At 45.1% G+C, this 14,616-nt stretch overlaps 1 long non-coding RNA gene and 1 pseudogene across 2 annotated transcripts; both read right to left on the bottom strand.

Annotated features, from left to right (window-relative positions):
- Positions 1-1,742: 1,742 nt before the first annotated feature.
- Positions 1,743-2,245, bottom strand: LOC109733097 (uncharacterized; annotated as a pseudogene).
- A 7,691-nt stretch (positions 2,246-9,936) lies between these two features.
- Positions 9,937-14,616, bottom strand: LOC109733128 (uncharacterized). 2 transcript variants are annotated; one of them, XR_005757751.3, is made up of 3 exons: positions 14,060-14,616; positions 11,346-13,686; positions 9,937-10,237 (listed from the first exon to the last, which is right to left on the bottom strand). It is a non-coding gene; the product is annotated as an uncharacterized lncRNA (long non-coding RNA). The 2 variants fall into 2 exon arrangements; XR_012182964.1 differs by lacking the exon at positions 14,060-14,616 and having other exon boundaries at positions 11,346-14,051.

The following is a 14,616-nucleotide window of genomic DNA, read 5'->3' as shown; positions in this document are numbered from 1 at the left end:
CACTCGCGGATTCCACCATTAAGAAACCTATGGGAAGGATTAATGATGTTATTATTGTTGCAAATAGGAATTATGTGCCCGTAGATTTCATTGTTCTTGATATAGATTGCAATCCTACATGTCCTATTAATCTTGGTAGACCTTTCCTTAGAACGATTGATGCAACTATTGATATGAAAGAAGGAAATATTAGATTCCAATTTCCATTAAGGAAAGGCATGGAACACTTTCCTAGGAAGAAAATTAAATTACCTTATGAATCTATTATCAGAGCCACTTATGGATTGCATACCAAAGATGACAATACCTAGATCTATTCTTGTTTATATGCCTAGCTAGGGGCGTTAAACGATAGCGCTTGTTGGGAGACAAACCAATTTTATTTTTGTTCCTTTTTTTTGTTTCTGTTTAGTAATAAATAATTCATCTAGCATCTGTTTAGATGTGGTTTTATGTTTTAATTAGTGTTTGTGCCAAGTAGAACCTTTGGGAAGACTTGGGTGAAGTCTTTGCGATCTTGCTGTAAAAAACAGAAACTTTAGCACTCACGAGATTAGCTGCCATTTTTTACTGGAGAGTGATTTTAGGTTGATTCTTTTTGCAGATGATTAATAGAAAAATTCCTCACGTCCACCAATTTATTTCAGAATTTTTGGAGTTACAGAAGTATTGATACAGATTGCTACAGACTGTTTTGTTTTTTTACAGATTCTGTTTTTCGTGCGTTGTTTGCTTATTTTGATGAATCTATGGTTAGTATCGGGGGTATGAACCATAGGGAAGTTGGAATATAGTAGGTTTAACACCAATATAAATAAATAATGAGTTCATCACAGTACCTTAAGGTGTTGATTTGTTTTCTTATACTAACGGAGCTCACGAGATTTTTTGTTTGAGTTTTGTGTTGTGAAGTTCTCAATTTTTTGGGTAAAGATTTGATGGATTATGGAACAAGGAGTGGCAAGAGCCTAAGCTTGGGGATGCCCAAGGCACCCCAAGGTAAAATTCAAGGACAACCAAAAGCCTAAGCTTGGGGATGCCCCGGAAGGCATCGCCTCTTTCGTCTTCATCTATCGGTAACTTTACTCGAGGCTATATTTGAGTCTTTGCTTTTTAGTTTACCACAATCATCTTTGATGTACACACCTTTTGGGAGAGACACACATGAATTGGAATTTATTAGAATACTCTATGTGCTTCACTTATATCTTTTTTTCTGAGAAAATGCAAGAGACTTTGCGTTTCATTTCATTGAACAGGAAGACATCAGGGGTACAACCTCCAGAAAGGAGGGACACACACACACACACACAACCGTCCTCACCAAGCGACTACAACTAGGTGAGGAGGTGCCCTCAACGACATTAGGCCTCGCCCAGCAGGGCAGCGTCACTGCCATTACCAGACAGCTCTAGGGACGATTGCAGCTCCAGGACTGCCAAGGCCAACGTACCTCTCACCCATGTGCCTAGAGAGTCGGTGGGTGAAGGGAAGGTCTCAACAGGAACTGGTGTAGCAATCATTGGGGAAGCGCGGGCGCTGGCATACATTGCGATTCGCTCCCTGTGTAGCAGTCTATGCCAGAGCGATGCATCACCAGCCTCCATCTGCCGCATCAAACTCCACTTGCAGCCAAAGCAGCGCCTACAAGAGGGGAACGGCGCTGAGACGCCGCCGCTGCCCGGTCCGGGAGGCCGGACCTGGGATTTCTCCCGGTGCTCGAAGAGGAGATCTAGTCAGGGTCATGCCAACGCCTCCAAGGAGGTGATGGCACCCTCGGGCGTCGCCGTTGACAGCGCAGGCCATTGCCGCACGAGGATTTCGCCCCGACCCATGAACAAGGACCTCAGATGCAATGGCATACCGGACTTGGACAAGAATGTCGGAGAAGACCAGCACACATGGAGGGATGCCTAGGAACGTTGTAGTCACAGGAGGAGCACCGACCGGCGCAGCGCCAGCAGGCCGGCCACCGACGGGAGCGCGACGAGCAGGCGACAGCAGCCACCTGCACCACGCCACTGCCGCGCCGACCCACAGCTACCGCCGCCAGGAACCGCTGGGGCACAGCAAAGCAGCAGCTGTCAAGGACCGCCGCGCGCGTGCTCACCCGCCCAGCGGCTACCACCGGCGGCGGCCGGGAGGGGTGGACGGAGAGGGACGGGTGGGTTGGGGCAGAAACGCGCAGCCCAGATCTAGGCGCCCTCATCTCTGCCGCTCGCAGCAGCGGCAGGCCGCCGCCACAATAGGGCCACCGCGCACGCGTTCCACACCATCACGGCCTCCCCCTGAGCGCATACGACCGCTTGCCTCGCCACCGCGCGCTCCCGCCGCTCCAGCGCACAAACAGCAGCGCGCGAGCTCACGGACGAGGGGCCCCCCGCCGCCGTCCACCGGCAAGGGCTTCGCCCGCCGGTATCCTCCGGCGACGGCGAGGGGAGGGAGGGGAGGAGGGAAGTTTGGGGTGGCGGCTAGGGTTTCGCCACCCGAGTCGCCCCTGGGAGCGACGCTGGGGCCGGGGGGCGAGAAACAGTATAGAGTTCTCACTTATATCTTTTGAGCTAGATAAATTTTTCTCTAGTGCTTCACTTATACCTTTTTAGAGTATAGTGGTGGTTTTATTTTATAGAAATTATTGATCTCTCATGCTTCACTTATATTATTTTGAGAGTCTTTTAGAAGAGCATGGTAATTTTCTTTGGCTATAAAATTAGTCCCAATATGATAGGCATCCAAGATGGGTATAATAAAAAATTTCATATAGAGTGTATTAGATACTATGGTAAGTTTGATACTTGATAGTTGTTTTGAGATATAAAGGTGGTAATGTTAGAGTCATGCTAGTTGGGTAATTGTGGATTTGAGTAATACTTGTGTTGAGGATTGCAAGTCCCGTAGCATGCACGTATGGTAAACGTTGTGTGACAAATTTGAAGCATGGGGTGTTCTTTGATTGCTTTCCTTATGAGTGGCGGTCGGGGACGAGCGATAGTCTTTTCCTACCAATCTATCCCTCTAGGAGCATTGCGCGTAGTGCTTAGTTTTGATGAATTGTAGATTTTTGCAATAAGTATGTGAGTTCTTTATGACTAATGTTGAGTTCATGGATTATACGCACTCTCACCCTTCCATCATTGCTAGCCTCTTCGGTACCGTGCATTGCCCTTTCTCACCTCGAGAGTTGGTGCAAACTTCGCCGGTGCATCCAAACCCGTGATATGATACGCTCTATCACACATAAGCCTCCTTATATCTTCCTCAAAAACAACCATCATACCTACCTATTATGGCATTTCCATAGCCATTCTGAGATATATTGCCATGCAACTTCCCACCGTTCCGTTTATTATGACACGCTCCATCATTGTCATATTGCTTTGCATGATCATGTAGTTGACATCGTATTTGTGGCAAAGCCACCTTCATAATTCTTTCATACATGTCGCTCTTGATTCATTGCATCCCGGTACACCGCCGGAGGCATTCACATAGAGTCATATTTTGTTCTAAGTATCAAGTTGTAATTCTTGAGTTGTAAATAAATAGAAGTGTGATGATTTTCATTATTAGAGCATTGTCCCATGTGAGGAAAGGATGATGGAGACTATGATTCCCCCACAAGTCGGGATGAGACTCCAGACGAAAAAAAGGAGGCCAAAGAAGCCCAAACAAAAAAAAAGTAAAAAATGAGAGAAAAAGAGAGAAGGGACAATGTTACTATCCTTTTTCCACACTTGTGCTTCAAAATAGCACCATGATCTTCATGATAGAGAGTTTATTATTTTGTCACTTTCATATACTAGTGGGAATTTTTCATTATAGAACTTGGCTTGTATATTCCAGTGATGGGCTTCCTCAAAATGCCCTAGGTCTTCGTGAGCAAGCAAGTAGGATGCACACCCACTTAGTTTCTTTTGATGAGCTTTCATATATTTATAGCTCTAGTGCATCCGTTGCATGGCAATCCCTACTCCTCGCATTGACATCAATTGATGGGCATCTCCATAGCCCGTTGATTAGCCGCGTCAATGTGAGACTTTCTCCTCTTTTGTCTTCTCGCATAACCCCCATCATCATATGCTATTCCACCCATAGTGCTATGTCCATGGCTTGCGCTCATATATTGCGTAAAAGTTGAAAGAGTTTGAAAAGGCTAAGTATGAAACAATCGCTTGGCTTGTCATCGGGGTTGTGCATGATGGGAGCATTTTGTGTGACTAAAATGAAGCATGGCCAAACTATATGATTTTGTAGGAATAAGCTTTCTTTGGCTATGTTATTTTGGTAAGACATAATTGCTAGGTTAGCATGCTTGAAGTATTACTATTTTTATGTCAATATTAAAACTTTCTCTAGAATCTTTTGGGATCTAAACATTCATGCCACAATAAAGAGAATTACATTGAAAATTATGTTAGGTTGCATTCCACATCAAAAATTCTGTTTTTTATCATTTACCTACTCGAGGACGAGCAGGAATTAAGCTTGGGGATGCTTGATACGTCTCCAACGTATCTATAATTTTTGATTGTTCCATGCTATTATATTATCTATTTTGGATGTTTAATGGGCTTTATTATACTCTTTTATATTATTTTTGGGACTAAACTATTAACCGAAGGCCCAGTGCAAATTGCTGTTTTTTTGCCTATTTCAGTGTTTCGCAGAAAAGGAATATCAAACGGAATCCAAACGGAACGAAACCTTTGCGAGGATCTTTTTTGGAACAAACGCAATCCAGGAGACTTGGAGTGGAACTCAAGGAAGCAACGAGGCGGCCACGAGGTAGGAGGGTGCGCCCAAGCGGGTAGGCGCGCCCCCACCCTCGTGGGCCCCTCGTAGCTCCACCGACCTACTTCTTTCGCCTATATATACTCTTATACCCTGAAAACATCCAGGGGAGCCATGAAACCACTTTTCCACCGCCGCAACCTTCTGTACCCGTGAGATATCATCTTGGGGCCTTCTACATCAACACCATAGCCTCTTCGGATCCATAGTTATTAGCTATATGGCTTCTTCTCTCTCTTTGGATCTCAATACAAAGTTCTCCTCGATGTTCTTGGAGATCTATTCGATGTAATACTCTTTTGCGGTGGGTTTGCCGAGATCCGATGAATTGTGGGTTTATCAAGTTTATCTATGAACAATATTTGATTCTTCTCTGAATTCTTTTATGCATGATTTAATATCTTTGCAAGTCTCTTCGAATTATCGGTTTAGTTTGGCCTACTAGATTGATCTTTCTTGCAATGGAAGAAGTGCTTAGCTTTGGGTTCAATCTTGCGGTGCTCGATCCCAGTGACAGAGAGGGAAACGACACGTATTGTATTGCTGCCATCGAGGATAAAAAGATGGGGTTTATATCATATTGCTTGAGTTTATCCCTCCACATCATGTCATCTTGCCTAATGCGTTACTCCATTCTTATGAACTTAATACTCTAGATGCATGTTGGATAGCGGTCGATGTGTGGAGTAATAGTAGTAGATGCAGAATCGTTTTGGTCTACTTGACACAGACATGATGCCTATGTTCATGATCATGCCTAGATATTCTCATAACTATGCAATTTTCTATCAATTGCTCGGCAGTAATTTGTTCACCCACCGTAATATATGCTATCTTGAGAGAAGCCACGAGTGAAACCTATGCCCCACGGGTCTACTTTACATCATATAAGTTTCCGATCTATAATTCTAGTTTACTATTTATTTTGCAATCTTTACTTTCCAATCTATACAACAAAAATACCAAAAATATGTATCTTATTATCTTTATCAGATCTCACTTTTGCAAGTGGCCGTAAAGGGATTGACAACCCCTTTATCGCGTTCGTTGCAAGGTTCTTGATTTTTTGTGCAGGTACTAGGCGACTTGCGTGTGGTCTCCTACTGGATTGATACCTTGGTTCTCAAAAACTGAGGGGAATACTTACGCTACTTTGCTGCATCACCCTTTCCTCTTCAAGGGAAAAGCAATGCATGCCCAAGAGGTAGCAGGCCCAAAGTGACAAGCATTAAGCATAGCAAAGTCATAGCAACATCAATCTAAGAACATAGTGGATACTAGGGATCAAGCCCTAACAAAACTAACTCAATTACATGATGAATGTCATCCAACTCCTCACCGACCAGGGAGCCTACGAAGGAATTACTCACTCCCGGTGGGGAGCATCACGGAATTGGCGATGGAGATGGGTTGGTGATGATGAAGAATGAAGATCCCCCTCTCCGGAGCCCCAAACGGACTCCAGATCTACCCTCCCGAGGAAGAACATGGCTTGGCGGTGGCTCCGTCTCATGTATCGCGATAATTCTTTCTCCCTTATTTCTTCTGGAATAATGTGATTTTATAGTATCAGGGGGGTCATCAGCGGGGCTACCAGGTGGGTACAACCCACCTGGGCGCGCCAGGAGAGGGGGCGCGCCCTGGTGGGTTGTGCCCACCCAGGGGCCCCTCTCTGGTGGGTCTTGGCTCCAGAAATTCGTATTATTGATATAAAAAATCCTCTCAAAGTTTCGTTCCATTCCAAGAATTTTTATTTCTGCACAAAAACAACACCATGGTAGTTCTGCTGAAAACAGCGTCAGACCGGGGTTAGTTTCATTCAAATCATGCAAATTAGAGTGCAAAACAAGAGGAAAAGCGTGAGAAAAGTAGATACGTTGGAGACGTATCAGGCTCCGGTGAACGAACAATGGAGGAGGAAGGACATGATCATGATGGCTTCGGTGACCGAATGCCGGTGGAAGAAGGCGGCCGTGATGACGGCTCCGGTGACTGAACGGAGGAAGGAGCTGTTGCAAAGTCCAGCAAGGTATATATATTAATTAAGCATGTGCTGACTAGCTAATTGATGCATTAATTATTTTGGTATGTACATATATTAACTCTTCTTTCTTCTTTTATAGTCCTCCGGATCGAGCCAAACTTCGGTAACGAGACGAGGCCCGAAGAAAGTTTGCGACAGGACGAAAGATTCACGATCACAGCAATCTCGGACGATGGCCAACCGATTGAACCCGGGCGGACCAAGGAAGCATTTTCTGCTCAGTGCGGAGCTATTGTTAGGGACATCATCCCGATCAGCATCCAGCTATGGAATAAGCCTAAGAACGAAGACCCTCAAGTTCCTTATGTCACAGATAGACAGAAAGATGATCTTTGGACCTCGCGGAAGGCAAATTTCACCCTACCGCCAGAGGCGGATCCGAATAAGCCAGTTATAGAGCCATTGGTCAAGGCGTGTGCTCTTAAGAAGATGCAGGTCTATTCAAGAGGTGGAAGAATGAGTTGAAATCAACGTTTTTCGACAAAGGGAAGACTCCATAATTCACCGGCTGATTTGAGAAGATAAGAGATCACTGGCCCGCATTTGTGGCCTACAAGACATCGGACAAGATTAAGAAGATGTCAGAGACAAACAAGATAAATGATGCAAAGAAGCTGTTTCACCATCGCACGGGGTCAGGTGGCTACCTCAAAGCCCAGCCGTTGTGCGACAAAGCTGAGAATGACCAGATTGCTACAGGGGTCGAACCAGAGACATTGAACTGGCCAGACCGTTCAAGGACTTGGTTCTTCAGGGTTGGGGGAACTTCGGACCCTGAAACAGGGAAGTGCGTTTGGACGGACGAGCAACTCGCAATACCCGTCAAGAAGCTTCAGAAGTGTATCTCCGCAACGCAGCAAGGGACGTTCATTCTTGACAGAGAGAATGACGAGCTGACTGAGGCCCTCGGGAATCCTAAGCACCCTGGATGAACACGAGGCACGCCAGGCTCCGTTGCATGGAAGGTTGGGTTTCCCGGCGCAGGCGGTAACAAAACCCGGGAGAGGAAGAGGAAACAGGACTTGAGCGAAATGCAGAAACTCAATGCAAGAGTACAAAAGCTAGAGGAACAAGTTGAGAGCCAGCGAGATGCCGGAGCTACCCCAGAAGCTACCCCGCCATCTCAGCGGAGAAGCAGCGTGGCTTCCACCAAGCTCGTTTAGCAGCCTGACTTCACGGCTCCTAGCTACCCCATGGATGCTATCACGGAGGGGTCAACATTGCCAGCTTATGACGAAATGGAAGAACCTCACCTTGAAGGCGGCTGTCGGCTCTGTTGCACCTCCTCAACCTGACGAAACTTTTCACTACCGTCCGATTCCACATGGCTATGATGTTGTGATGGTGGATGAAGTAATGGAGGGATTTGAGGAGCTCGGGCTTGACCACCCTACAGGTGAAGGGGTGAGTCAGCTGAGTTATGCTCTGAGGACTACATGTCTATGGCGGAAGGAGTACATCAAGCTTCCGAACTGGACGCCTCCGCCTCCTCCTCCTCCGGCGAGTCAGGGCACTCCACCACCACCTCCTCCTCCTCCTCCTCCTCCGGCGAGTGATCAAGGCACTCCACCTCCTTCTACGGCTCCTCCGGCGCGTGAGGCCGGCTCTCCGCCTCCTCCGGCGCGTTCGAGCAGTCCGCCTCCTCCTCCGCCTCCTCCTTCGCCTCCTCTGGCACGTCGAAGCACTCCGCCTCCTTATCTGCCTCATAAGCAACAACGTAAGAGAGACGCCGCCGCTCTGGCGGCTAGCAGTACAGCCAGAAGCAGGAGGCAATACAGATATGGTCCATCTCTCAAGACTCCGGAAAAGTTACCATACGAGAGGACCGTGGAGGAAAACACGGAGATCTGTGAAGCCCAAATGAGAGAATTTTTTGCAAAGAAACCTCCACCTCCTAAAGAGATGATATATCCGGTGAAAGTGAAGCGCACTATCGATGCCCTGAAGCGACCACCACTGCCTTCGCCAGATGACAACTATGTCTGCGCTCTTAAAAAGACATATGAATATGCGCGGCGGTCGGGAACTACTTCCAGTGATTAAAGATTAGAAGAACAAAGAAGTGGGAAAAATATTCCCCACCTCGGCGAACAGGCGAACCAATCGTGCCCCCCGCTCAAGGTGTTTAGCGATATCGTCGCTAATCTGCCGGGGATGGTGCCCGGTACCAATCCTGCTGATTACCTGGGCGATGATGTACATTTTGAAACAATGGAGGTGGACGAATTCAGATACCAGTATGGGAAGCCTCTCATCAAAGATGGAAGTCCTGCTCTAACAATGATGATGCGAAGATTCCATGAATGGTACATGGAAACCTGCAACAAGTCTGGGAAGGATGCTTTGACGATGAGAATTAAAGAGGAGCACGACTTCGTTGGATTGGATCTGATTATTGTTGATTTTGACGAGTTTTTCCAGTTATACAATCAAAAGGCCCTCGACAAATCACTCGTTACTTGCTACTGTCTGTAAGCACTACTTCTGTAATTAAGTCTCTATATATAGCTCAGCTCTTTCATTGCATGTATATATAATTAACCTCACTATATTATGCAGATTGAAGATCATCGAATGCAAAAAAGCACAAATCTATGACATTGGGTTCATTAACCCAAATGTCATACATGAATGGACGGTTCAAAAGAATGTCACAGAAACCGAGGACAACTTTCTACAATCACTACAAGAAATCTGTTAATACGTGACGGATCTAGTCCGTCACAGATTAATGAAAAACTGTCATGGGTGACCATCCTTAACGGATTTGAAATCCGTCATTTATATCGCGTCATAATTTGATATCGTACCAGTCATGACGGATCTTGGCCGTCATGGAGCTGCCCTAGGCCCGCCCAGGCCCAAGTCTTTGTGACGGAACAATCCGTCATGGACTAACGCCACATAGGATTTTTAGTTGACTAATTCAAATGATGTGGCTGCTTACGTGGATACTATTTTTCGTCACAAAATTCATCATGGATTTAGGCTAAATTTAAAGGACAGTTTAAATTTGGTTGAGACCATTAGCCCATTTCTTTTGGCCAAAATTTGACCCAATATGTTTTTAGCATAATGCATTACACAAATCCTAATGCCAATTTTGGCCCAACAAAAAATATTTGCAAGGTGTGAAACATTACAAAGTTTATCACATCCATCTATACGTATCTATGGCATAGCAGTTTAAAAATTCCTCACAAAATGATAACATACAACATATATTGAGAACATATATCACACAGCAGAGTTATGAACCAGTACAATCCATTTTACATCAGAATAGATAAACTATTGAGGGTGTTGTTATACAGGCTCTTGCTGTTGACGCTCTTGATGGCAACTATCATGTTGTGGCTGATTGTGATGGGCAACACCAAGAAGCACGCTATCCAATCTTACCTACCATATTTAGAAGAATATTAGATATTTGCAGATATGAATGGATAGTAGAAATAAGAGAATTGCAACAAAAATAAAAAATGAATTACATATTGTCCAGAATTCCTAAATCTTATAGTGCCTACAAATGAGAATAACATTGTATCTACTATAAAACAAGAGTAAACATGTGGTTTCTTAAAATTAATCCAAAGAAAAGTGTGTCAAATGGAGGTCAAATGACAAAGTGACAAAATACACATCACAAAACTCCAAGTAATATAGCAGCAGTAGTTGAGGCCGTATAAACCTACCAACGAAATGGCATATCACTAACAAACAATATCCCCCCATGACGTGTAAACTTGTTGACACATGAACATTTGAAGTTTATGTCATCCGGGTCGACGAGCAGCGGCAATGTTTATGTTGCAACTACATCTCAAAGGGCTGACAAATAGTAAACGATAATTGCTTGCCAAGTGAATTTAAAATGGCATGGAAACTTTCAACAAAGAATATGGTACAGTTTCCTTGAGAGACCTCCCACACTTAGTTTTATTCATTGAACATTAAGCTATGTATTTGTTATTAGATGAAAAATAAAAAATTGTAATGTAGTGGACTATGAAACTTGAAAATACTTGATAAACAATGAAATAATTGATAGGGAAGTGCAGCTTGAAATGATCATGCATCGTTTATATTCATTCAGGATACACAGAAAAGCTTTTCTATCATAAACCCATTGATTTTATTATCCGTGTTACTTGCATACCAATTTTATAAGATGCCCACTTGATCAGCATAGGCTAGAGCAGAAGAGCATCAACAACTTGCGTAAACATTTTAAACACATGACTTTCAGGCAATATTAGACAAACACATGTAAATTTCTTCACATGACCATCCAGTGTGCGAATGCAAACAAGCATCAAATGAAACGGGACAATTTTTCTGAATCTACTTCACATCTAATAAGCTCCAACTTACGGAATCAAAAGAGATTGATGAATCTAATAAATTTGTTCATGTTTATTTAAATTACCTCATTAACAGAGAGAGAGAGAGAGAGAGAGAGAGAGAGAGAGAGAGAGAGAGAGAGAGAGAGAGAGAGAGAGAGAGAGACCTTCCATGGCGTCGGGGTCGACCCTCCTCTCCTAGTATGCCCTTGCAGCTGCTCCTTGTCATTACCCTCTTCCCTTCCCTTAACACAACCCAACCAGTCATTGCTCTCGTCCCTTCTCTTCCCTTTACACAGCCCAAACAGATTAGATGGGAGCAAAGTTCCTGCACAAACGAAAAGAATAGAGGTTCTGCTTCAGACTATTGCAGCAGCAAAATTGACCGAATCAATAGAGAAACTGAAGGTATTGCAGCAAAATTGTCAAAATTATATCAGCCACTAAAACTCCCAGGTCTTGCAGCCGCAAGATAGCAGAAAGAGATGGGCCAGGAACATAACATAATTTGCTCTTCCAATATGTTCAAACCGGGAAGTGGAAAAAAAGACAGAACCGAACAAAGAGAGGAGAGGAGCATCCAATACAGTAAATAATTTATTCTCATTTCTGAATGCAAGCAAGCAGAAAATAGCATTCATTATAAGGCCCATAAACTCAGGGGAATGATAAATGATACCAGGACATGGTCCACCAAGATATGGCAACTCTAGTTGTGTAACAGTGCGATGCATGATAGGACATGATCCAGTTCAGATGTTACGCACAGACAAATATACAGGCAGTTATAATTTTACTGAAACCACACAATAGTCCAGACCTTTAATAGACAAAACTCTACATCCTAGCTAATTCACATCAAGAATAGAACAAGCGGAAGAATGGAAGGGTCTCAATCTCATCCTGTTCTTCTCGAGGATAATGGCATCGACGTCGATCAGGCAGGAGATGTGCCGACTACAATGTCCAGATCAAAGAAATTAGTCTGACAATCATATGTGCCGTGTTAAGAGGTCTGAATGTAACATCAATTTCTAGCTCCCAACTATGAAAAATAACAATCATAAAATTTATTCAGTTTCATCGCAGGTCTATTATTTGGATTTAACATTATGCCTTAAATATAATGCAAGAGTACAATTGTCCAGTTCATTCGTGTCTATGGCGGCTTCAATTGGCACTGCAAACATTACCAGTTTTAATATTTATCTTTGTTAATGTGAGCAACTGAGCTATGTTCCGAACTGTTCTAAAAAGTAGATGGTTAATCCAATGTATTCTGTTTGTACATCAACATTTGACACGCCCAACTCGCTGTATATGTCATTTACCGGATGTTGAAATTACAGTTTGTATCTTTGTTCTGACGCTATACTTGAAATCTTTATGTTTTCAAGAAATAATCTATTACACTTCTACAAAGGAATGAAAATGTACAATTCTGTTTGCGGACATGCTTCTTCTACTTCTATTTAAGGATTGCATTAAATATTATTTTAGAAGATAACACCGACCAAATATCTGAGAATGCATTAGTACATACATGATAATTAAAATGTAAATATTCAGACCAAAACATCAGATCAATGGAGATTATATTCACATAAACTTGACTGAAATTAAATTGGAAAAAGCCATGTAGTACAAGACGACAGCAACAACAGACATGTAGTGCTAGCTTCCAAGGATTCATTTCAGTAGAACAATTAAGGGGGAGTTTTGTTCAAAATAACAATCAAGGAGCGGCCATTTACATACTGATGGATGCATACAAATGGACAACCAAGGAGCGGCCATATACTGCAAGTGCCATTCACATCCAGACGCATAGGGTGTGTTTGGTTCAGGAACGAAGTGGAATGGAATGTCATGGTTCCATTCCACTGTAATGGGTTGGTTCCGTCCCTGTGTTTGGTAGAGTGCAGTTTGATGGAATGGAATGGCTCTAGTTCAGTGTTTGGTTGAAGAGATAAAATGAGATTAATTTGATACAGCTCACCTCTTGCATATCAGTTAAACTCTGATTTTCTTTTGGAAACTAAACTACCATCAGTACTCTACTAAGCAACAAAGAAATCCTCTTTACGAACAATCACGATGCATACATATAACATCAGCCAATTTTCACCAGTCGCCACTAATTGCGCACAACCAAAAAGCCACGACGTTGCTTGCCTTTGCTAATGCTTGCATCACGCCGCTCTTTCCGATCTGAGGAAAAAAAAAGGAAGGAGAAGCTCGAACTGGGCATGGAAGAGCAGATCTTCCGGTGAAGGGCGGAGCTTGCGGCTCATGGCTTGATCTGCGGCCGAGGAAGTGGTCCAGCAGCCAAGAACTCAAGGCGTAGGGGGAGGGGGCGACTGCCTGGTGCGCCGATGGTGGGTGCGGAGGCAGGGACAAGTACAAGCAGAGCAGGCACCGCCTGCGGCCGCTCGCCTTCTTCCAACGCCGCCGCCTGCCGGTTCCCGCTGCCGCCGCTCACCTCCTGCCAGCGCCGCCTGCCTGTTCCTGTCGGATGAGAGAGAGAGAGAGAGACGAGAGAGGGAGATAAGCGGGCTGCCGAGGGAGACACGAGGGGTGAGCATGAGCCGTTCCGCGTCGTTCCTCCGATTTGGAGGTATCGGCATGTTCCGCATATAGACCGAATATTCGCTCGGTGGGAACGACGTGGTTCCGGTTCCAGTTACATACCAAACATACGAACAAGGCCGAGGAACGGGTCCGACCCATGACATTCCAACCCGTGACTGAAACCAAACACATCCATACAGACTAAATACAAACTGAACCAAATTACCAAACCAAGGTGCTTATTCATATGTATGTATGTAACAGATGCTAGTGCCATCCAGATTTGGGGGTAGAGAGAGGGGAAGCTCACCACGTCCATGTTTCAAGTGTGGCGTACAGGAGGAGGCGAATCCACGAGCGCGAGGATGAGCTGGACAACGCCGGATGGGTGGACGGGATTTGGGGACGGGGGTGCCTGAGCTGTACCGGTGCGCGTCCTTGGAGGTAGAGGACAAGAAGGATCACCAGTGTTCGCCGCCACCATCGTTGACCGGGACAAGGCTGTCGCACCCGTGCTCATCCCGAACAGCCGCTGCAGGGCGCGCCGCATCAGCACATCCTACGGGAGGAGGGCCTCCACGCGGCCCTGTTCCAGGAGCACCATCCAGCAGGTGGCAGGGGATGGAGAGAATCCGCCGGAGCCACGCCGGCGACGAAACCCTAGCTACGAAGATGGGTTGAGAGCGAGCGTTGGTGGCCGGGGGTAGTGAATCTGACCAGAGGGGAGGAAAGAGCGGAGCGAGGGGAAGATGGGGGTGTGCTGGGCGCCGGCCATAGCTGACAGAAGTCGCCTGAATCGGGCGGCGGCGTGGAGTCGCGAGGAGTTGCGTGGGAGATAGATTGGGGGCTGGCTGCGCAGGAGGGAGG

The sequence above is a fragment of the Aegilops tauschii genome, chromosome 5 (assembly GCF_002575655.3).
Source record: "Aegilops tauschii subsp. strangulata cultivar AL8/78 chromosome 5, Aet v6.0, whole genome shotgun sequence".
Lineage (NCBI taxonomy): Eukaryota > Viridiplantae > Streptophyta > Magnoliopsida > Poales > Poaceae > Aegilops > Aegilops tauschii.
The sequence above is the reverse complement of the archived record's forward strand: the minus strand, read 5'-3'. Positions and strand labels throughout refer to the sequence as shown.